Genomic DNA, 22,624 nt, shown 5'->3' on the forward strand with positions numbered 1-22,624 from the left:
ACTAGTGAAAGCTTTAATGCTAATTATACAGCTACTACTCTGCTTATAGACCTGTGCGTGAAGCAAGCTGGTTGGTTTCTTAATTAAGGCTTAATTATGAAGCTGTGAATTAAATTCAATTAAGCTCACATATAATAGTAGCTTTAGAACATTAGCAGTGAGTCTTACCTTCTGGAGTTGGATTGCAACCCAAAAAAAGGAGAGAGAGACCCCTTTAAAAATGTAAGCAAAGCAATGATCTAATAATTAATATAAACCCACATCCCCATCCATAAAAGGAAGTGCATCACTGCACCAACACACATTTTTGGAACAGACTTCAGTAGTACCCAAGCTTGTGGAGACTGAATGTAGGTATAAAAGAGCAGTTGTGGGGAGAGGGTGCACCTGTCCTCATATTGTTTTCAGCTCATTTTCAGAGAAGTTCCAACACCTCTATTAACTCTGGACACAGCTACCTGGTTGCTCTTTGATCTAGAAGTTAAGTGAAACCATGCAGACTGCTAACAAACTAATGGGGCCATTGGTACTTTCCCTCAGTCCCTGCTTATTTCTATGCGGGGCAGTATACTGCCAGCTGAGTAGCTCATATGGGAACATACCAGCATAGCACAGAGTTCAACCATGGCTGAAGATGAAAGTGTAGTAACAAAGGAACTATGGGAGTTTTTCATAGAGTTGCCTCAAGGTAGCAATTTGTGTTCTAGTAAGCCTCCTGTAGCACTGGCTGGACAGGAAAACCACAACATCTTAAGTTCAGAAGAAATGGGTGAAAGTAAATATACATTTGTTAAACAGAAAATATGGGTCAGTCAACCTTGATAGTGTCTCCAGTAATGAGCTGCCATTTACATTTGGTAGCACCTTTCATCTAAATGTATCCCAGAACACTTCACTGAGTGTTCATGGACTCCTCTTGGCCCAGAACCCTGCAAGAGAGGCATCGTGCAAGAAGATGGCTAGCCTACGGTACAGTATATCTAGCAAGGAGACCTAAGCAGCTCACTAATCAAAGGACGGCTAACTAACTAAGAGGAGGGAGGCATAGCAAGCGAGTCTCCTCCACTTGCAAGGAGAGGAAGATCTTCAAAGGAATGGATCAGATTGATTCAGAGGGGACTCATTTTGGCCTAGGAGGGAAGGAAGTATAGCTTCTGTTAGGGGGAAGTCCAATTTATTTGGTTTCCATTTCATGGGAAACCAAAGATGAATACATTTCTCATTATGGCTTAAGTTAGGGACACACATAGGGTTCAAAAAGCACATTCCACAAGTGACCTTTTGCCTTTCTGCCCCAGACAACTTGCTGGCTCAAAATTAGACACCAAGTTCAACAGGAAAGAGAATGACTGAGGAGTCATCTGATAGGTTCCTGTAGTGCTCATCATGACAGGATCTAAACACTATTGGTAATGGTGAACTATCCCATCTGCCTAAAGAGAAGCTCAATACAATAGGTATAAAAGGAGCTGGTGTGGCGAGAGGATGCACCTGTCCTCAGATATTATTTTCAGCTCATGTTCAGAGAACCTCTGACACCACTTATTGGCGACCCCTCAGTTGCCAGCAAGAAGTTGCCATTATCCAGCAGTTGCTAATAAGCAGAAGGCAGGTTTGTCACTGCAACCAGGGAAGGAAGTGCTGTGACATGCCTTCCCTGGGTGCAGCCCTGCAAACCTGCCTACGGGCCAGGCAGTACAGCAGCAGGGAGTGAGGGCTGCACCCCACGTACTGAGGCTTTCATGTACTGAGGCTTTCTACGGCGAGTGGGAGAATGGGGGCTTGTAGAGTTGCATCATACCTCTCCCTGTGCTCTCTGGGGGTCAGGGGTCAGCATGTCCCAGCACTTCCTTCCCGAGATGCAGCCCCCTGGCATGGCGCAGCCTGGAGAGCGAAAGGAAATGTACCATGTCGCTGTGTGCAGGCAGGTTTGCAGGGCAGCAACCAGGGAAGGCACACGCCAGCACATCATTCCCTGCCTCAGCTGGGACCTTTCTTCCAAAACATGATAAGCTGCACACCATTGCCAATATCCAAATCCCATTAATGTTAAAGTCGGTGGGACAGATTGGTTCCTGACAAAATGCTGCTACTGACTGGAAATTGCCTAGATCCAGATTGCTATTAAGCAGAATCTATTGTATCTAGGATTTCTCTTCCCACCAAGGAGACGGCATACTCTGTTTTGTACAACAACAAATGACAACTCCACATGGCTTTCTTGTGAGCGGATAGCAAAAACTGTTAGTACAGAGTTGTATGCAGTGTTGTAGCTGTGCTGGTCCCAGGATATTAGAGACACAAGGTGGATGAGGTAGTGTCTTCTACTGGACCAACTTCTGTTTGGCGAGCGAGATAAGCTTCCAAATTTATGGAGAGCTCTTCTTCAGGTCTGCCTGAACAAACAGAGTTCTCAGCTAAGACAACAGTGCTGGGAAAAGTTTCACAAATTACTGTGCCAAATACTTCTATGTATTTAGTTCACCCTGCATGGATTCCAGGTCCCTCTGAATAGGGAAGTCTTCTGTGACCTAAGAAAGAGTTTTTATATGGAAATGACCCAGTCACCTGGTCTACATTTCACCTATATACTTTGTGGGGAATAGTAAATGTCCATTACATTAGGTATACCACCACAATCTTTATAGACTTGTCCTTTTCATAGAATCATAGAAGATTAGGGTTGGAAGAGACCTCAGGAGGTCATCTAGTCCAACCCCCTGCTCAAAACAGGACAAACCCCAACTAAATCATCCCAGCCAGGGCTTTGGTAAGCTGGGCCTTAAAAACCTCTAAGGATGGAGATTCCACCACCTCCCTAGGTAACCCATTCCAGTGCTTCACCACCCTCCTAGTGAAATAGTTTTTCCGAATATCCAACCTAGACCTCCCCCACTGCAACTTGAGACCATTACTCCTTGTTCTGTCATCTGCCACCACTGAGAACAGCCGAGCTCCATCCTCTTTGGAACCCCCCTTCAGGTAGTTGAAGGCTGCTATCAAATCCCCCCTCACTCTTCTCTTCTGCAGACTAAATAACCCCAGTTCCCTCAGCCTCTCCTCATAAGTCATGTGCCCCAGCCCCCTAATCATTTTCTTTGCCCTCCGCTGGACTCTCTCCAATTTGTCCACATCCTTTCTATAGTGGGGGGGGGGACCCAAAATTGGACGCAGTACTCCAGATATGGACTCACCAGTGCTGAATACAGGGGAATAATCACTTCACTTGATCTGCTGGCAGCGCTCCTACTAATGTAGCCCAATATGCCGTTAGCCTTCTTGGCAACAAGGGCACACTGCTGACTCATATCCAGCTTCTCATCCACTGTAATCATTTAGCAAGCATTGATTTTTCACCCCTCTGTACTTATGTGGAGCTGATATAAATATTTTAAGTTTTAGCTCTACATACGCATATACACCCACCCCCCAAATACTTTAGCAGCTTTTACTACGAATTTACCAAAAAGTCAAAATAAAACCATCAGCTAACCCACAAGCCACACCCAACTACACTTTTCTCCCCATAAACATAAGCCCTCATGAAGTTGCTTCTTACCCAATGGCTAAGTGAATAAATACGCTTTGTGATTTGCCCTGAAGATCAACAAGCCTGAGCTACTGCAGTCCAATTAAGGGAGTGGGAGGAAGAGTAGCTTCCAAAGCCAAGTACCACTGCATTTTAAATTGCTGGACCCATCTTTCAAAGAAAAGGAATTTAAAACTGTTTGCTTATTGAAGATCACCACAAAATAAAAACTGCATGTGGTAATTCCGGTCCTGCTGAGCCCAGATTTCAGAATTTCCACTGAATAAAAAGGGGGAGAAAAGCCAGGGATAGCTGCCAGGGGGTATAGTGAAAATTTGGTGATGTGTCTCTCTTGTCCAGTTAAGTCTTCACCTTATTATATGAGCCAGACTATTTTTATCCTAATTGGTATAAGTACTAAGAAATGCTCAAGGAACAGAACATAATAGGTGATACTAGATCATTCTTTGCTAGCACTGGTTTGATGCGTTTGCCCTTTTACTAACAAAGGCACACAAAAAAAATTCCAGTTTATGGAACAGCTGTGAACAGTCCAAACAAAACTGAAGTGCTCTCCAAAAACCTAAGGTATGTCAGAGCTTTTCATTTTGTGATCTAGGAGATGAACAAAGCATAGAAATGGATCTCTTGCAGGAAGTAAAACTTGGATATTATTTTCAATTAAAAACAAATCTCTTAACAGAACCAAGGAAAACCTTTGTCCTTGTGGAAAAAGCAGCAAAAAGGGAGCAAGAAAGAACAACTCCCACACTGCTATTGGAGCCAATTTCCACGAGAAAGACAACCTGAAAGGCAGGTAACAGACAGAGCAGTGGATCAATGAATAGGGCACATGCTCTTTAGAAGATTCAAAGTCCACAAAGGAGCTAAACCAAAGGAAAGACTACAGGAAGGCGATAGGAACCCACCAGACATGCTTCTATACCACCACTGACTCCTCTAAGTAGATGAATGCATTTAGTGTACAAATAAGTCACATTTGAGGCCACTTTAAGTTGCAGGCATCAGTGCTGGGAAGAGAATGCCTCATTTTGATGTATGTAAAAGCTGATACAAATCACTGTTCTACACCAGTAGTGGGGCTAGAGTGACCAGTTTCTTCAATTTTCATAAACGTTAGCAGCAAGCCCTAAAAGGCAAAATTAAAAAAACATGGGCTAGTGCACAACAGACAAAACCAAATATTTTAACAAGCATACTGCTCCAAGGGTGTGCGGATAATCTTCAAAAACAGAGAACACTTTCTATCCTTATTTCTTGCAATCAGGCTCAATAAGGAAAACTCAACTAACATGAATGAACTTGACAGCAAGCAATTAAAAGAAAAAGAACTGGACTCAGATGAGGGACGAGAAGAGAAAAAATGTCATGGGAGCACATAAAGAAGCATATGCTTCAGCTGAGGAACAGAAAAAAATGTTACCTTATCATATATTATAGGTCAGACAAAGAAAGAATCTTCAGTTAGGCAGAATATGGCTTTGATCTGAAAGTCTCAGGTTCAAAACTAGAATCTGAATCTCAAAGCAAAAAAATGGTGGTGCAAAAAAATTCTGAAACATAATCCTAAAATGAGGAGTAGGAATAGTGGCTACATTTCTTTTGGACAGCTAAACCCTACATCCCCGTGGGCTTAACCACAAGGCAACTCTGGAAATGCAGCCAAAAGTCTCAACTCCATATACACGGGCATTTACCTTTTGGATGTCATCTATATAATTTGAAGATGCTACAAGCTATCTGTATTCAAGGGGTTCCAGTTTTAATAATGGATATTTTATACCAGAAGTCATAACAGTTAGACAAGCCTACATGTAAAGAAGTCAAAATGGACATCTTTCACTGAGCCCAATTGGAACATTACATATTACAACTGTTAGTTGCAATGAACATTGGGAAGTGACTCCAATTTCAACAGGAGTCATTTAAGGAGATTTATCCAACTCAGAGATCATCTATCATGAAGATGAAAAGTCTACTGACTGTGGCTAAGGGCTTGTCTACACTGCCACTTACAGCACTGAACTTTCCTTGCTCAGGGGTGTGAAAAAATACCCCCACCCCCTGAGCGATGCAAGTTTCAGCACTGTAAAGTGGCAGCGTAGCTAGCGCTGGTAGCTATTCCCCTTGTGGAGGTGGTTTAAGCAGCGCTTTAACGTCAGCTGAGTAGCCATACCCTGCAAAAGCAAGTGGGATTACACTGCCACTTATTTAATTAGCCTCTACTTTTTCCAGTTTATTCTCTCTGAATACCTACAAAATACTTACAGGTGATGGGAGATGCTCTAGTTCCAGGTTTCTTCCTTCATCTTGGATGATGCATAAATGAAATCTTTACACTGCTTCCATCCTTCCTTTTCCCAGAAGGCATTACTGGCACTGATGGTGCAGTCGCAGCCACTGACTAGTGAAACATTTGCACAGGATCTCAGTTCTGCATCTATGGTTTGAAAATGCTTTTCCCTAGGAGCTATTAGAAGTGAACAGCAAATTCCCCTATGTTGTTGCAATAGTTTGTGGCCAGGTATTTTAAAATTTTGCGCTCCTAGCAGTCTCTGCCAGAGGATGTACACAGCCTGAAAAGGCAGAGAATGAGAGGTAAACTGAGCATGCCATGGCTTGTCTTGATTATGGAAGAGGTAGCACTGGAAAGCCTCACCATTGTCTGTATTACCAGACTGGTGTAAGAATGAAACCCCATTTCCAGTTTTGTTGCTAACACACACATTTCAATTTTAGAACTACCTTAAACATATTTATCAGAGGACTGGAATATAGGTCTCCTCGTTATTATCAATCTAGGGATGAATAAGCATGAAAATTACCAAAATACCATCTCACACCTAACTTTGGCCTGCCAGCTTACAAATGAGGCACTAGTGGGAAAAACATTATACTGATGCCCATGCTGTGGTTAAGTACCAGGCATCAGTCACCACTGCTGTCAATTAAGCACCAAATTCAGTTTTGACACTCTGTTGGTAAGAAGTGTCAATTAAACATTTCTTGACTATTCCATTTTGTGTTTGCCTTGCTGCACTAATCTAACACTATCCCCACAATTCTGCTAATATCCTCACTAACACACACAAATGTATGCAGACTTTTTATACGACCTCTATTACAATCGTATCCAAGTACTTCACAAACATTAATTTATCTTCACCACACCCTGAGGATCTATCATTCCATTTTATAAATAGATACCAGGCAGAGAGACCAAGCCTTTGACCAAGGCCATTCAAGAAGTTTCTGTCAATGCTGGGAACTGAACTGAGTTCTTCTGAGTCCCAAATCCAGTGCTTGAGCCAGAAGATTAATGTATAAAATATTTTCTTAAACAATATGATTCTTTAGCTATTAGTTGCCTGCCCTCCAAGTAATATATTTTAAGAGCATGTTGGCAATTCATGCCTTTATCCAACTTTGATTCCTTCCAAGCCTGTACATTTAATTTGCAGTTCTGCAAATTAAAAGGGAAAAGTCATACTGATTTTCTGGTAATAAAAACAAAGGAGGAGTATGAGCATTCCAGGATTATCTGCTTTATCTCCTTGAGCACTTAAATATTTGATATTTCAAAACAGCCAAATTTCTTCACTTACACACATGAAAAATATTCCCTTTTCTTCTGTTTTGCTTTCACAAAAACCAAGAGTAAGAGCTATTTTACATCAACCACTGGATGTTTAATATTATGTCAGACACTGAAGAAAGCCTGAAGCCAATCGTATTAATGGTTTTAAGACAGGTCTTGGTGCAGTTGGATGACTCAGGGTCTAAAAAAAGGGGGGGCTCCTGCACACACTAAGCCATTTTCACAGAAAACCGCCACACAAAGAGAAAACTCACTGTGTGCCTTATGAACTAGAAGAGCAAAATGCGTGCTTTCAAAACTGAGCAGCATTTTTGAATGTAGTAGCATTTTGGGTGGTGTGTCAAATCCATAATCCAACTAGGGCTGTCGATTAATCGCAGTTAACTCACACGATTAACTCAAAAAAAATTAATCATGATTAAAAACTATTTGCGATTAATCAGTTTTAATTGCACTGTTAAACAACAGAATACCAATTGAAATTTATTAAATATTTTGGATGTTTTTCTACATTTTCATATAGTATTCTGTGTTGAAATAAAAAAAGTCCACTTTGATTTCAATTACAAATATTTGCACTGTAAAATGATAAACAAAAGAAATAGTATTTTTCAATTCACCTCATACAAGTACTGCAGTTCAATCTCTTTGTTGTGACAGTGCAACTTACAAATGTAGATTTTTTTGTGTTACATAACTGAACTCAAAACAAAACAATGTAAAACTTTAGAGCCTACAAGTCCACTCAGTTCTACTTCTTGTTCAGCCAATCACTAAAACAAACAAGTTTGTTTACATTTACGGGAGATAATGCTGCCCACTGCTTATTTACAATGTCACCAGAAAGTGAGAACAGGCATTTGCATGCCACTGTTGTAGCTGGCGTCACAAGATATTTACATGCCAGATGCACTAAAGATTCATATCCCCTTCATGCTTCAGCCATCGTTCCAGAGGACATGCTTCCATGCTGATGACGCTCGCTAAAAAAATGCGTTAATTACATTTGTGACTGAATTCCTTGAGGGAGAATTGTATGTCCCCTCTTCTGTTTTACCCGAATTCTGCCATAGAGTTCATGTTATAGCAGTCTTGGATGATGACCCAGCACACGTTCATTTTAAGAACGCTTTCACAGCAGATTTAACAAAGCGCAAAGAAGGTACCAGTGTGAGATTTCTAAAGATAGCTCCAGCACTCGACCCAAGGTTTAAGAATCTGAAGTGCTTTCCAAAATCTGAGAGGGATGAGGTGTGGAGCATTCTTTCAGAAGTCTTAAAAGAGCAACACTCCAATGCGGAAACTACAGAACCCAAACCACCAAGAGAAAACCAGCCTTCTGCTGGTGGCATCTGACTCAGATAATGAAAATGAACGTGCGTCGGTCTGCTCGAGCAGAACCCGTCATCAGCATGGATGCATGTCCCCTGAAATGGTGGTTGAAGCATGAAGGGACATATGAATCTTCAGTGCATCTGGCACAAATATCTTGTGACGCCGGCTACAACAGTGCTATGAGAATGCCTATTCTCACTTTCAGGTGACATTGTGAACAAGAAGTGGGCATCCTTATCTTCTGCAAATGTAAATAAACTAGTTTGAGTGATTGCCTTAACAAGAAGTAGGACTGAGTGGACTTGCAGGCTCTAAAATTTTAGATTGTTTATCATGAAAGTTGAACTTACAAATACAGAATTATGTACAAAAAAATGCATTAAAAATAAAACAGATTGCACTACAGTACTTGTATTCGGTGAATGGAAAAATAGTGTTTCTTTTGTTTTTATATTTTTGATTACAAGTATTTGCACTGTATAAAGTGAGCACTGTACACTTTATATTTGAAAATGTAGAATATTTGAAAATATATTTGAAAATGTAGAAAACATCCACAAATATTGAAATAAATGGTATTCATTATTGTTTAACACTACGAATAAGTGCAATTTTTTTTAATCGCCTGCCAGACCTAATCCCATCTCCATATAAAATAATGGGGTCTAAATTAACTGTTACCACTCAAGAGAGATCTTGGAGTCACTGTGGATAGATCTCTGAAAAACATCCACTCAATGTGCAGCAGCAGTCAAAAAAGCGAACAGAACATTGGGAATCATTAAGAAAGGGATAGATAATAAGACAGAAAATATCATTTTGCCTCTATATAAATCCATGGTATGCCCACATCTTGAATACTGCGTGCAGATGTGGTTTCCCCATCTCAAAAAAGATATATTAGAATTGGAAAAGGTTCAGAAAAGGGCAACAAAAATTGATTGGGGTATGGAACAGCTGCACTATGAGGACAGATTAGTAAAACTGGGACTTTTCATCTTGGAAAAGAGACGACTAAGGGGAGATATGATAGAGGTTTATAAAATCATGACTGGTAGTGAGAAAGTAAATAAGGAAGTGTTATTTACTCCCTCTCAACACAAGAACTAGGGGTCACAAATGAAATTAATAGACAACAGATTTAAAACAAACAAAAGGAAGTATTTTTTCCACACAACACACAGGCAACCTGTGGAATTCATTGCCAGAGGATGTTGTGAAGGCCAGGATTAATATGGTTCAAAAAAGAACTAGGTAAGTTCATGGAGGATAGGTCCATCAATGGCTATTAGCCAGGATGTACAGAGATGGTGTCCCTAGCCTCTGTTTGCCAGAAGCTGGGAATGGGAGACAGGGAATGGATTACTTGATGGATTACTTGTTCTGTTCATTCCCTCAGGGGCACCTGGCATTGGCCACTATCAGAAGACAGGATACTGGGCTAGATGGACCTTTGGTCTGACCCAATATGGCCGTTCTTATGTTCATTCCAAGGTGAAATTAGCTAGTTTCAAAAAATTTTTTTTACCTGTTTGCTATATTTATCAAGGTAAATTAAGTCCAAGAATAAGGAGGGCTTCTTATGTCAGGAGCCCTTTCCTAATGCACAGAATGAAATCCATGCTCTATACTCCTCTTCCACCAGCCAGGGTCTTGAAATCCAGTTCTCCCCAAATGTGGGTCTTGCAAATTAATATGCTACCATGTCATCAGATGTATTTCTATGGGGAAGGGTGGGGAATGACAGCTGTATTAAGACTAATGTTCCCTCTAATTTTTTCCATCCATGTGCAGAATAAATTTTGTTATGTGCACTGAGATAAGGTGCAGATGTGCGCCACCAGTAGAAACCAGAAAACCTAGATATAATATATATTTTAAAAGGTACACCAGTGATAATTACTCCAGCCATGACAGGTTAGGTATTAACTCACTACTCAAAGAATTAAATTTAAATGTAAGAGAAATAAAAATTATGAAATGCACAGACCAGTCAAAAAACTAAAATAACACACTTTGTAAGAATAAAATTACAGAGAATATATGTGCATTGCAGGAAGTACCAAGAAGTAACAACAAAACACCACCACCACAAGTATGAGCTCCTGAGCAAGGCTGTCCCGTCTCCCCTGGTGGAGTAGAGGGGTGGGGTACACACACCCAGACATCAGCACCCCCTGCCTGCCCCCCCTCTGCACAGCCAGCAGGAGGGTCCCAGGAGTAGAAGGGACTCCAAGGCAGACGACTGGAAAGCAGTGTGGGGAGGGGCACCTGAATACACACTGCCGGCTGGATGTGCGAGCGGCTCTGCTAATCAACTGCACAGCACTTCAATTACTCCTGGGTGGCTGCCCCAGCACACAGCTTACGGGGAACACAGATTTAGACCCCAAAATTCAGAACTTTACTCCTTCAATTTGCTATTAAAACAATATATTAAGTCCAGTTAGCGGCTTCATGTTGCTAAGCAGGATCACCAATTTTCTTGGAGTTAAGGATCTCATTAAGAGAAGACTGACTAACCACCCACCCAAAAAATTTAAATTCAACAGATTAAGCAAAACTGAAAGAATTGTCAAGTCAGGAGCCCTGGCCCTACTAAAGAATTGGCTCTAATGTAGGGAATGCAAATCTGATAGGTATTCACGGGTGATGCTAAAAATGCAGACTCACTTTAAAAAAAAAAAAGCAGCAGCAGCAATCACAGCAGGTAGTAAATTGAAAAATAACCCTGTCCATCGCTGCTCTGCCCTGGGTTTTGATATTTTTCATTATAAAAACTAGTTCTCTACATTCTTCCCCATCTGTTTGTTCCCTGTGGTTGCACGTATTGCCCATTAACTAAAATAGCCTGCCCTGCGATGAGACAGCACACTCCGCTCAAAGAACAGGGAAGAAGCAACAGTTATGGCCTCTTAGCGAACAGGAAGTGAAATTGCCAGAGATGCAGTGTGCCCCATTTCAAGAGGGAAACCACTGTGACCACCCCATGAAAGAAAACTTGTTGCCAGCTGTTCCACAATACAGAAGTCACTAGCTCCCTTTCGTCCTCTGCAGGATGGAAGCTACAATGGTGCTGGCAACATACGGTATGGGCAGAAAGGAAGCAAATAGGAGAAACACTTTTCTATGGCAGTAATCAACCTTTGGACTACCAAGGTATATGGGTCAAACCTATTCAGAATCACCACTATAGAAACCCCTTAGCGGCAGAAAGTTCGGTCAGCAGAAACATATTTCACTTGAGCTACCCTGCCTTCCTCACTGTTTTTCTCCATGATGCAGAGTCCTAACTTTATCTTCCAAAGTTGAAGACATTAATTTTGTATTATTTCCAATGCAAAACATAAAAACTGATTAAAAATCAGAACCATTTTATGGTGTTTTTAAAGGCAGGAAAAATCCTCTTAAAAATAAATTCATACAAATTAGAGATGGAAAATATCTAGTCCATCATCCTGGCCAACCCACTGTCCCACATACACTCCAAAGCTCTGTGTCCAATCATTAAGTAACTGGGCTCTCATTTCCCTCCCGAGACTATTCTAAAACTCTACAGCTAAGCAGCAGTAAGTGAGACGCATGCTCTTGCAACTGAAGCATTCTTCAAAGCGCAGTATGTTCAGTAGCACTCAAACAGTGTTTTGCTTAAAGTGGAAGAGAAATTCAGTTTAGATGACCATATAACAAACCCCTTTTATTTGAATGAGAAGGGCAGAAGCTCTTTGCCATCACTGGCTGAAAGCTAAAGCAATCAGGTGGCTGACTATGTTGAAAGGCAAAAAACCTTCCCCTTTGACTACAAATCAAATAAAAAGGTGAAAGCTAAGTATAGGCCTTCTTGAGATCCCTTCCAGTCCCTATGATTCTATGACTCTATAAGCACAGAATCATAGACTTTAAGGTCAGAAGGGACCATTATCAATCATCTAGACCGACCTCCTGCACAACGCAGGGCACAGAATCTCACCCACCCACTCCTGCAAAAAACCTCTCACCTATGTCTGAGCTACTGAAGTCCTCAAATCGTGGTTTAAAGACTTCAAGGAGCAGAGAATCCTCCAGCAAGTGACCCATGCCCCATGCTACAGAGGAAGGTGAAAAACCTCCAGGGCCTCTTCCAATCTGCCCTGGAGGAAAATTCCTTCCCGACCCCAAATATGGCGATCAGCTAAACCCTGAGCATATGGGCAAGATTCATCAGCCAGATACTACAGAAAATTCTTTCCTGGGTAACTCAGATCCCACCCCATCTAACATCCCATCATAGGCCATAGGGCCTATTTACCATGAATATTTAAAGATCAATTAATTGCCAAAATCATGTTATCCCATCATACCATCTCCTCCATAAACTTATCGAGTCTAATCTTAAAGCCAGATAGGTCTTTTGCCCACACTGCTTCCCTTGGAAGGCTATTCCAAAACTTCACTCCTCTGATGGTTAGAAACCTTTGTCTAATTTCAAGTCTAAACTTCCCAATGACCAGTTTACATTCATTTGTTCTTGTGTCCACATTGGTACAGAGCTTAAATAATTCCTCTCCCTCTCCGGTATTTATCCCTCTGATATATTTATAGAGAGCAATCATATCTCCCCTCAACCTTCTTTTAGTTAGGCTAAACAAGCCAAGCTTCTTGAGGCTCCTTTCATAAGACAGGTTTTCCATTCCTCGGATCATCCTAGTAGCCCTTCTCTGTACCTGTTCCAGTTTGAATTCATCCTTCTTAAAATGGGAGACCAGAACTGCACACAGTATTCCAGGCGAGGTCTCACCAGTGCCTTGTATAACGGTACTAAAACCTCCTTATCTCTACTGAAAATACCTCGCCTGATGCACCAAGACCGTATTAGCTTTTTTCACGGCCATATCACATTGGCGGCTCACAGTCATCCTATGATCAATCAATACTCCATGGTCCTTCTCCTCCTCCGTTACTCCTAATTGATGCGTCCCCAGCTTATAACTAAAATTCTTGTTATTAATCCATAAATGCATAACCTTACACTTCTCACTACTAAATTTCATCCTATTACTATTACTCCAGTTTACAAGGTCATCCAAATCTTCCTGTATGATATCCTGGTCTCTCTCTAAATTGGCAATACCTCCCAGCTTTGTATCACCCGCCAACTTTATTAGCACAGTCCCACTTTTTGTGCCAAGGTCAATAATAAAAAGATTAAATAAGATTGGTCCCAAAACTGATCCCTGATGAACTCTACTGATAACCTCCCTCCAGCCTTACCCTTCACCTTTCAGTAGGACCCGCTGTAGTCTCCCTGTTAACCAATTCCTAATCCACCTTTCAATTTTCATATTGATCCCCATATTTTCCAATTTAACTAATAATTCCCCATGTGGCACGGTATCAAACGCCTGACTGAAATCTAGGTAAATTAGATCCACTGCGTTTCCTATGTCTAAAAAATCATAGAATCAGAATATCAGGGTTGGAAGGGACCTCAGGAGATCATCTAGTCCAACCCCCTGCTCAAAGCAGCACCAATCCCCAACTAAATCATCCCAGCCAGGGCTTTGTCAAGCCTGACCTTAAAAACTTCTAAGGAAGGAGATTCCACCACCTCCCTAGGGAACGCATTCCAGTGTTTCACCACCCTCCTAATATCCAACCTAAACCTCCCCCACTGCAACTTGAGACCACTACTCCTTGTTCTGTCATCTGCTACCACTGAGAACAGTCTAGAGCCATCCCCTTTGGAACCCCCTTTCAGGTAGTTGAAAGCAGCTATCAAATCCCCCCTCATTCTTCTCTTCCGCAGACTAAACAATCCCAGTTCCCTCAGCCTCTCCTCATAAGTCAGGTGTTCCAGTCCCCTAATCATTTTTGTTGCCCTCCGCTGGACTCTCTCCAATTTTTCCACATCCTTCTTGTAGTGTGGGGCCCAACACTGGACATAGTACTCCAGATGAGGCCTCACCATTGTCGAATAGAGGGGAACGATCACGTCCCTCGATCTTCTGGCAATGCCCCTACTTATACATCCCAAAATGCCATTGGCCTTCTTGGCAACAACGGCACACTGTTGACTCATATCCAGCTTCTCGTCCACTGTAACCCCTGAACTGCTGCCTAGCCATTCGGTCCCTAGTCTGTAGTGGTGCATGGGATTCTTCCATCCTAAGTGCAGGACTCTGCACTTGTCCTTGTTGAACCTCATCAGATTTCTTTTGGCCCAATCCTCTAATTTGTCTAGGGTCCTCTGTATCCTATCCCTACCCTTCAGTGTATCTACCTCTCCTCCCAGTTTAGTGTCATCTGCAAACTTGCTGAGAGTGCAATCCACACCATCCTCCAGATCATTAATGAAGATATTGAACAAAACCAGCCCCAGGACCGACCCGTGTGGCACACCACTTGATACCAGCTGCCAACTGGACATGGAGCCATTGATCACTACCCACTGAGCCTGACAATCTAGCCAACTTTCTATCCACCTTATAGTCCATTCATCCAGGACATGCTTCTTTAACTTGCTGGCAAGAATACTGGGGGAAACCGTGTCAAAAGCTTTGCTAAAGTCAAGGAATAACACGCCCACTGCTTTCCCCTCATCCACAGAGCCAGTTATCTCGTCATAGAAGGCAATTAGATTAGTCAGGCATGACTTGCCCTGGGTGAATCCATGCTGACTGTTCCTGATCACGTTCCTCTCCTCTAAGTGCTTCACAATTGATTCCTTGAGGACCTGCTCCATGATTTTTCCAGGGACTGAGGTGAAGCTGACTGGCCTGTAGTTCCCACGATCCTCCTCCTTCCCTACATTAGCCTTTTTCCATTCCTCTGGGACTTCCCCCGATCGCCATGAGTTTTCAAAGATAATGGCCAATGGCTCTGCAGCGACATCCGCCAACTCCTTTAGCACTCTCGGATGCAGCGCATCTGGCCCCATGGACCTGTGCTCGTCCAGCTTTTCTAAATAGTCCCGAACCACTTCTTTCTCCACAGAGGGCTGGTCACCTCCTCCCCATGCTGTGCTGCCCAATTACTTTCTCAAAGAAGGAGATCAGGTTGGTTTGGCACGATCTACCTTTTGTAAAACCATGTTGTATTTTGTCCCATTTACTATTGACTTCAATGTCCTGAACTACTTTCTCCTTCAACATTTTTTCTAAGACCTTGCATACTACAGATGTCAAACTAACAGGCCTATAATTACCCGGATCACTTTTTTTCCCTTTCTTAAAAATAGGAACTATGTTAGCAATTCTCCAATCATATGGTACAACCTCTGAGTTTACAGATTCATTAAAAATTCTTGCTAATGGGCTTGCAATTTCATGTGTCAATTCCTTTAATATTCTTGGATGAAGATTATCTGGGCCTCCCGATTTAGTCCCATTAAGCTGTTCGAGTTTCGCTTCTACCTCAGATGTGGTAAAATCTACCTCCATATCCTCATTCCCATTTGTCATGCTACCATTATCCCTAAGATCCTCTTTAGCCTTATTAAAGGCTGAGGCAAAGTGTTTGTTTAGATATTGGGCCATGCCTAGATTATCCTTGACCTCCACTCCATCCTCAGTGTTTAGCGGTCCCACTTCTTTCTTTATTTTCTTCTTATTTATATGGCTATAGAATCTTTTACTATTGGTTTTAATTCTCTTTGCAAGGTCCAACTCTACTTGACTTTTAGCCTGTCTCTCTTTATCCCTACATGTTTTGACCTCAATAAGGTAGCTTTCCTTGCTGATCCCTCCCATCTTCCACTCCCTGAAAGGCCTTCCAAAGCAGCCCTGCAAATCTCAAACTGAGGTATCTTCTATCTTAGCTCAAGAACGGGAGATTTTTTGATAGAGAGCCCTAACAGAGATGGAGAGCATACATAACTTTACAGGACTCCATAATTCCAGAATTTGTAATGACTCTTCTGGCTCTCAAACATATTGAAGAAACACTGGGAGACTCTTGAAAGAACATTTTAACAGAATGGTTGTGGGTTATGGGACACACAACTGGGGCCCAGAGGAAAAGAAAAGGATAGGGCTTGTCGTCAACACAAGATCAGCTAGCCAGAGTCTGAGTCTGCTGTTGGCACCTACAGCAATTCACAGAGTCATAGATCCCAGACGTGCTGCTACCATCTATCACAGTTTCAAGGCAACTAGACCTGTACTTTCCAGTATGGTCCCTCTAGGATTCTGGCTACCAGCCATAACCTCTCTTGGGTGGAGACCCAGACCACACGCCTTCCTGACAGGGGTATTTCCAGGCTGCACAGTTCCCTGCCTACACTGTAATATTCCAAGCAAGCCTAAACAAGCCTTGCTTTCTCTTCAAAGGTTATGAAGAGAAAAAGTATCCTCGGGTCCAAGTTATCACACAGATATTTCTCAGCAATCGCATTTATCTTTATAGATTAACATGATTTGTTGGGGAAGAGTCAACAGGGCTTTTGTAAAGGGAAATCATGCCTTGCCAATCTATTAGAATTCTTTGAGAGAGTCAAGAAGCATTTGGACAAGAGTGATCCAGTGGATACAGTGTACTTAGATTTTCAGAAAGCCTTTGACAAGGTCCCTCACCAAAGGCTCTTAAGCAAAGTAAGCTGGCATGGGATAAAAGGGGAGTCCTTTCATGGATCAGTAACTGGTTAAAAAAAAAGATTGGAAACAAAGGGTAAATAAATGGTCAGTTTTCAGAACTGAGAGAGATAAATAGTGGTATCTCCCACGGATCTGTACTGGGATCAGTACTGTTCAACATATTCATAAATGATCTGGAAAAAGGGATAAAACAGTGAGGTGGCAAAATTTGCAGATGAAACAACATTATTCAAAACAGTTTCGTCCAAAGCAGACTGTGAAGAGCTACTAAAGGATCTCACAAAACTGGGTGACTGGGCAAGAAAATGGCAAATGAAATTCAGTGTTGATAAATGCAAAGTAATGTATATTGGAAAACGTAATCCCAACTAGACACATAAAATGAGGGGGTCTAAATTAGCTGTTACCAATCAAGAAAGATCTTGGAGTCATTGTGGATAGTTCTCTGAAAACATCCACTCAATGTGCAGCAGCAGTCAAAAGAGCTAACAGAATGTTGGGAATCATTTGGAAAGAGATACATAGTAAGATAGAAAATATTATATTGACTCTGTATAAATCCATTGTATACCCACAGCTTGAATGCTGCGTGCAGATGTGGTCGCCCCATCTCAAAAAAGAAGAGATATTGGAATTGAAAAAGGTTCAGAAAAGGGGAACAAAAACGATTAGGGGTATGGAACAGCTTTCAGATGAGAGATTAATAAAACTGGAACTTTTCAGCTTGGAAAAGAGACAACTAAGGGGGAATATGATAGAGGTCTATAAAATCATGACTGGTGGTGAGAAAGTAAATAAGGAAGTGTTACTTACTCCTTCTTATAACATAAGAACTAGGGGTCACTAAATGAAATTAACAGGCAGCGGGTTTAAAACAAAACAAACCCACACAAGGAAGTATTTCTTCACACAACGCACACTCAACCTGTAGAACTCTTTGCCACAGGATGTTGTGAAGGCCAAGATTATAACAGGGTTCAAAAAAGGACTAGATAAAATTCATTGAGGCTAGGTCCATCGATGACTATTAGCCAGCATGGTCAGGGATGCAACCCCATGCTCTGAAGTGTCCCTAGCCTCTGTTTGCCGGAAGCTGGGAGTGGGAGAGAGACAGGATGGATCACTTGATGTTTGTCTGTTCTGTTCATTCCCTCTGAAGCACCTGGTACTGGCCACTGTCGGAAGACAGGATACAGGCTAGATGGACCATTGGTCTGACCCAGTATAGCTGTTCTTATGTTCTTAAGGTGAAAACATTAAAAACAGTAAAAACCTACATGCGTGCTAAAAAGCTTACTAGAGGTCACTCTGACTCCAACCTCCCAGTCTGGCAGGTGTCAGTCCTTCAGAACGCACAAATGGATTTTCACTATGGTTACAAATTCACAACTGCCTCCGATCCAGAACTAGAACCCTGGCTGGGCAGCTCAGCCCTTTCTTTATACAACTGGGGCCTTTCATCTCCAGGAACAGGTACTCAGCAGACAAAGGCACGGCTTTTGCATAACCAGATGTTGAAAATTAGCATTAACCTCCCTTAGGCAGTCTCCAGGACATCCACCTAACAGTTATCCCCAAAATCCATTCTTGTCCAGGACATTTTCAATATCATCCTTTGAGCATCACATCTCCCCCTAGAGAGACTACATAGAATCCCAGCTCACAATAATACATAAACTTTGCATTTAATACCATAGGTTTCAGAGTAGCAGCCATGTTTGTCTGTATCTGCAACAAAAAAAAAAAAAAAGGAGGATCTAATTGCCTTCTATGACAAGATAACTGGCTCTGTGGATGAGGGGAAAGCGGTGGACGTGTTGTTCCTTGACTTTAGCAAAGCTTTTGACACGGTCTCCCCCAGTATTCTTGCCAGCAAGTTAAAGAAGCATGGGCTGGATGAATGGACTATAAGGTGGATAGAAAGTTGGCTAGATTGTCAGACTCAGCGGGTAGTGATCAATGGCTCCATGTCTAGTTGGCAGCCGGTATTAAGTGGAGTGCCCCAAGGGTCGGTCCTGGGGCTGGTTTTGTTCAATATCTTCATAAATGATCTGGAGGATGGTGTGGATTGCACCCTCAGCAAGATACGTCGGAGGGTAGGGATAGGATACAGAGGACCCTAGACAAATAAGAGGATTGGGCCAAAAGAAATCTGATGAGGTTCAGCAAGGACAAGTGCAGAGTCCTGCACTTAGGACGGAAGAATCCCATGCACCGCTACAGACTAGGGCCCGAATGGCTAGGCTAACAAATTTATTTGAGCATAAGCTTTCGTGAGCTACAGCTCACTTCATCGGATGCATTCAATGGAAAATACAGTGGGGAGATTTATATACACAGAGAACATGAAACAATGAGTGTTACCATACACACTAACGAGAGTGATCAGGTAAGGTGAGCTATTACCAGCGGGGAAGAAACCTTTTGCAGTGATAATCAAGGTGGGCCATTTCCAGCAGTTGACAAGAACGTCCGAGGAACAGCGGGGGGGGTGAAAAGAATAAACATGGGGAAATAGTTTTACTTTGTGTCATGACCCATCCACTCCCAGTCTTTATTCAAGCCTAAGTTAATTGTATCCAGTTTGCAAATTAATTCCAATTCAGCAGTCTCTCGGAGTCTGTTTCTGAAGATTTTTTGTTTAATAATTGCCACTTTTAGGTTTGTGATCGAGTTACCAAAGAGACTGAAGCGTTCTCCGACCAGTTTTTGAACGTTCTCATTCTTGACGTCTGATTTGTGTCCATTTATTCATTTATACTCAAGCTTAATTCTATACAGTTTTTCAAAGAAATTGCCGTATCTGTCACAGAGCATCAAGACCAATTTGGAATTATGAGAATCAAATCTGCTTCATCTTCTCTAATCTATGAAGAAGTCTGGGGATTGAGGGTATGGTAAGAAAGATCTAGAGAAGTCCAAAAGAGCAACGGCTCAAGAGGATCACAGCTTCTGCTCCACTTTATCTGACCATGCTGCAAACACACAAAACAGCAATCTTCAAATGACAGCAAGTTTGAAATAATACTTTGCTGGATCCATTTGGCAATGTAGTCTGCTCTCATGTTTAAGACACCTGCTAGATTTATTGCTGAGAGGACTTTCATCCCACCTTAAACATTAAAGGCTCTACAACAAAATAAGAACTCAGAAACCCAGAGATGTAAATCCTGATCAAATCTGCTCTAGACTGAGGAATTTGGCTTGAATCTATAACTAGAGCCAATACTCTAAAAAGGTCTTAGTACAATTAGGATTCATGAGGACCTTGTACTTCATCAGGTTCTGTACAAGTGTTCATTTACATGATTTGCACTACCACCACCACCACCACCACGAGTTTGTTTTCAAGATCACAGACCTGCTTATGTTCCCTTTAAGATCAATGACAAAACTTGATTTACTTCATTAGGAGAAAGCTCACTGTTTGCTAAAAGACAAAGGAGGCATAATCTTGGAGGCACATTCCTGGGACCAGGAAGGACCATTAGAATATTAATTAGGAAAAAGAAGGCTTAATTAACAGATCATCATTTGAAAAGATTCTTGTTTGAGGTATGCTGATACTTGTGTCAAGATTAAAAAACTGACTAACCCTGGGGTTGAACCATGCTCTCATAGGGCATAGACATTGCGATGCAACCAGTGATTAGGAGAAGTGATCACACCTGATACACACCTTTGAGCCTGGATTAAAATAATTCCCTTTACCTAGCCACTGATCCAGATAAGGTACCCTGGGCACTGTTTTAGCATCAAGCTGCTGGAACCATGAATAGGCTTTCTGAAGCATCCCTGGAAGTGCTGAAGCTACACATTAAGGATTATAAAAATGAAACTGCCATGAGTTGATATCAAACCTAAAAGCTTTTAATGGCCTGAGAACCATGAAACTTTGTGGGTATGCAACCTTTGAGATCAAAGCTAAGTAAGCAGCATGGAGGAGTTATCTACATAATTTTTACCATGAATATTTTATAGTCTGAAATAAGACTGTTTATGCCCAGAATTGAGCAACAACCTCCAGATTTCAAACAAACCAGAAAAAAAAAAATCCAGGATGCTTTTGATGAGCAAGGAAACTATGTGCTCAAGAAATGAAGGCACAGTAAAGTCTCTGGAGACAGTACAGCGGGTTCATCGTAAGTACAGTATTCCATTCCTGTCATCTAATAATAGAGACTGTTACCTTCCACGAAGAAGCTCCTGAACAAAGAAGAATCCAATTGTCAAATTCTACTCAGCTTTTTCAGGATGCTAAAAGGTCCAACATGGGTCTTATGTTTTGTTCTTGTTCTGTTCTTGACATCAAGACTTGTATCAGACTGGGAATCACACACACAATGTGGTTCCTAAATGAGAACTGCTTAAGGTTCTCCATTCCACTGATGATAAAAAAGGGAAGATTTTAGAGCTGAGAAGAATTTACAGCTTTGGCTAATCCCATTCTGGAAGGAAGGAAGGAAGAATAAATGCTTGTCTTGAAAAAAAAAGACAAGTTAACAACTATGTTTGAAATACACCCAGAAGGTAGCCCATGCTATCCTACTGTCTGCCAGGCACTGGATAATTAAATATGGCCAAAAAATGCCTCTAAAAATCTCAGGATCTTTGAAACCTTCTGGCCCCTTAAGCCAGTTTCTCAATAAAATGTAAAAATGAAGGGATCCAATAACAAAACAAATATTTCACTATCATGCCCTAATTTTATTATTTACAAGACCAGAGCTCTGTCTGAGACAGCCTGTAATAGTAGCAGCCACTCCAGGAACTTCACATTAAATTTTTTGGGAACTTAAAGTTTATTAGACTTTAGAGGCCACTGTGGAATCTAGTACTGACTCAATGAGCTCTATCCTCTGGATAGGTATTAACAATGACTTCTCTTTGTTGACTGAGACTCAGGTAGGTGAAACGCTTGGATCTCCAATAAATGCAGTCATCCCCATGCTGTGCTTATTTCCCTTGAAGGAGCCAATCATTGAGGTATGGGTATACCTGGATTCCTTGCTGTCTCATGTGAACCACCATCACCACCAGGCATTTTGTAAAGCCTGTTGGCACTGTTGATAGTCCAAATTACAGAACTCTGTATTGGTAGTGGCAATTACCCACTTGGAACCTCAAGAATTTTTTTCCTGTGAGCTGGATAGATTGTTACGTGAAACTAGGCATCTTGGAAGCTGAGAGCCGTGAACCAGTCCTGTGGCTCTAAAAAAGGAGATTTTGGTGGCTAATGTTACCATCCAGAATTTGAATCAGCAGATTCAGATATTTAGCTATATCAAGTCCAGAATTGGGCACCTTTCCCCCTTTTTCTTTGGTATTAGAAAATAATGGGAGTAAAGCCTTCCCTCTGTGTTCCAGAGACACTTCTTCCACTGCTCCAGGACTTAGAATTGACTCCATCATCTCTTGATATAACAGTCTCTTATGAGAGGCATTCCTCAAAAGGGATGGGACAGGGAGGTGCAGAAATAGGGAGGGTCTAGAATTGTATAGCTTACCCCCATCCTCTGTGATCCCTCGGGACCCAACCATCTATTGTGATAAGATTCCAGGCTCCTTGAA

General features: G+C 41.7%; 1 protein-coding gene across 3 annotated transcripts in view; it reads right to left on the reverse strand.

Annotated features, from left to right (window-relative positions):
* Positions 1–22,624, reverse strand: part of ASXL2 (ASXL transcriptional regulator 2) — a 242,238-nt gene that overhangs the window by 147,742 nt on the left and 71,872 nt on the right. The window contains exon 1 of one of the 3 annotated variants that reach the window (XM_074947313.1): positions 169–212. The exons of the other annotated variants lie outside the window; for them this stretch is intronic. The gene's annotated coding sequence lies outside the window, so the exon portion shown is untranslated. Of the gene's footprint in view, positions 1–168; positions 213–22,624 lie in introns of those variants that run through there. 3 annotated transcript variants of the gene reach the window in all.

Source organism: Natator depressus, chromosome 3, assembly GCF_965152275.1.
Source record: "Natator depressus isolate rNatDep1 chromosome 3, rNatDep2.hap1, whole genome shotgun sequence".
Classification (NCBI taxonomy): domain Eukaryota; kingdom Metazoa; phylum Chordata; order Testudines; family Cheloniidae; genus Natator; species Natator depressus.